The sequence below is a fragment of the Olea europaea genome, unplaced genomic scaffold (genome assembly GCF_002742605.1).
Source record: "Olea europaea var. sylvestris unplaced genomic scaffold, O_europaea_v1 scaffold1478, whole genome shotgun sequence".
Classification (NCBI taxonomy): Eukaryota; Viridiplantae; Streptophyta; class Magnoliopsida; order Lamiales; family Oleaceae; genus Olea; species Olea europaea.
The window spans coordinates 221,045-224,242 of record NW_019232340.1 but is presented as its reverse complement, the minus strand read 5'-3'; positions in this window follow the sequence as shown (position 1 = coordinate 224,242).

Sequence of the window (3,198 nt, the reverse complement as noted above, 5' to 3'; positions counted from 1 at the left end):
GCTTCATTTGATAAATTTTTTTTTTTTTTTTTTAAATCTTGCGAGCTCACGGGCCGGCTCGGTCAAAGCCCGTGTACCCAAAATGGGGCTCGGCCCGAGCCTAGGCTCGGGTCTACCGAGCCCCGAGCCGAGCCGGCTCGGGCTTTTTTCGAGCCGAGCCGAGCCGGCTCGGGCTTTTTTAGAGCCGAGCCGAGCCGGCGAGTCCGATTGCCATCCCTACCGATTCTTGTATGGGAACTCCTGGGAAGCAGACAGTTCTTATAGGATTTTTTATTTTTTTGATAAAAATATATAACTCAATCTCCAATCACTTTTACTAAAAATAATCGGATTCCTTCTTTATTTTAGATTCGAGCACTTTTCTTTTCTTTGATTTCATTCTCTTTTCTTATAATTCTTTGATTAATTAATTCTCAAGCCAAATTAGAATATTGGGTATAATCTATACCAAAATAAATTTATTTACAATATATAATTTCATTTCTAAGATGCGAAATTTTTATTTTGTTTTCACTTTGATTACATGGTTGTTGATCCAATCGAAACTTTTCATCTAGATTTCTACAAATTATAACCGACAGAATCAAAAGTTGCAATAAATTTTTAAAGGATGTCCAATTCAATGTAGGATTTTGATTTTGATGGAAGTTTGTTTAATCATTGAAGTACTATGCCATCTATATAAGTTGATGATTGTTTGATGATAGTAACTTATTTTATTTGGATATTATTTTTAAATTTTTATACTTAGTTTTCTTATAATCTTTGAATAATATGTTTGGTTCTTCTATATTTTGTTAAAAATATCACGTTGGTAGCATCTTTTTATTTTTTATTAATGAACATTTTATTTTGACATTTTCAATGTAAAAAATTGGACCGAACCGTAACCAATTGGTCCGGTTCAGTTCCATAGCTAACTATGAACTAATGGTTCCATTTCTAAAATTTCCATTGTTATTTTGTTAGGTTTGGTTCACTTTGGAATTGGACCAAACTGGACCGCCCCCACTCTTAAAAATATCAAACGAAGGAAAAAGTACAAATAAAAGGGGGGGAATGTCGTTAGAACATTGTAAAGAAAATCTAATGAAACAAAACTTGAGCGAGAAAAAAAAAGTATGTCTACTCCCCTTGATTTCAAGAAATGAAAACAATTCTTGTGAATTTTTTTTTTCATTATAGTCTTGCTGTAGCTTTCAAACAATATTGTCTTCATACAAGATTTTCATACATTGTCAAGAAAATCTGATGAGATAAGACTTGAGCAAGGAAAAAAATTACATCTACTCCCATTGATTTTAGCCGGTACGATGGTCTATTGAAAAGTAGATTTTGTTGTTATTCTCTTAGAAAATCGTACACAATGCCATATAAGTTGTGAACATTCATTATACAAAGAATATGATTCATCACTTTAACAAATGAGAGTTTTCGGTAGAACCATGAACCCCAGCAAGCTGGTTAGATATGTGGGACAAATAGCTCGTTACCTGCTAGCACATATATACAATGGAAGAGAAGGAGCCTAAATCAACCCCCTTCTTCTTCTTCTTCTTTTCTATGAAAAAAATGCAGTACAAGGAGAGTTTTATGGTGGATGAGATTTGGCAGCTACTGACCATTCCATTTATTGGAAAAAATCCTAATAAGGAAAAAAAAGAAGTGTATTATACTTTCGAGTACTTTACAAAAATTGTCTCGTTAAAAACTTATAGAAAAATCAATGAGACAAAACCTTGATCGAGAAAAAAGATAATACAACGTGTATTTACCCCTTTCATGCTAATATCACTTGAATTATATGTTTCAAGCATTAAATCCTTCAAATATAGAGTTAAAGTCGTGCCTGATGAGTTTACTATAATACCATCTATTATATACATATCAAAATTCATGAATTGTCATGATAATAAGGTAAAGACTTGTGCATGTATCCATCACATGATAATTTATTTATTTATATAAATCTTCGTGAAATATATTATGTTGAAAGTCATTTATTAAAGAAAGTGTAGTGCTGATCATCACACGAAAGGTGGGGTCGCGGCACCCACGATCTGTCCTCACGATGCCGCATCACCACATAGTGGGGCCTAGGCGCCACCTGCTTACCTAGGGCATAAATTTCAACCTTTTTAAAGCCCTTTAAAAATCTGCAACAACAAAAAATCGTGAGGACAACTATAAAAACAACTTTTTGAAACTTTTGGGGGGGATTCCACACATTGAGAGACAAAATATACAACTAGAGACTGAAAAGCAATTCAAGGAAGAAAAAATCAATAGATTCAACTTTTAAAACATTGATTGGAAGAGGAAGGTCTTGGAGCAAGATTAATTTATTTTCCTACATATTTCTTCAAAAAAATCTGGTGACATATTCAAAATTTACTTTGTATTTTTATTCAGTTATTATGAGTAACTAAATTTAATATTAGGATAAACAATGTAACCTACTTGGACCCTTTATGTTTTTATTCAAGATTCTAGTTCTTTTATCTTACATGTGTTCATTTTGCTATGAATTTAATACATTGAATTACTTGATCACACTAATTTGATGATTTTGTGATTTTTTATGAATCGAGAGGATAATTTATTATAATGTGTAGAGATACCAAACTAATTATTGTGGTCGTTAAATTAATTCTTACAACTAATATTTTGTTCAACTAAAATTGATTCACATAAAGATATGGGATTGAATTAGTTAAATAGATTAAATGAGAACTCGAGGAGGGTAAATTGAATACTTTAGAAGAATTCGACCAAATACTACAATTATAATGAATCTTGATTTGTGAATTAAAGGGGATCCATAGATAAAATTGTAAGTCCTAGCATCCATATTTCATACTTTAAAATCCAAATTCGATAAGTTGTGTATGGTAGATAATTTAGTCTAATTAGAATAATTTAGACACGAGTCACAAAACTCATTATTTGTTTTCGATCAAATTAAAATTAGAAATAATTGAACTAATTGTTAAATAGTAATCCTCGTGAGAATGATATTCGGACTTTTAGGTCCATTTGATTACTCGTTACTATTTGTACATTTATGGAATATGAAAATCAACCATAAGTTTTTAGCGTCATCGTCGAGGATTATTTTTATTTAATATTGATTTTAACTATTTCTCGGCTTTATTTGATTTTTCTTTTTTCAATTGATCTACTTGTTTTTGTTTGCTC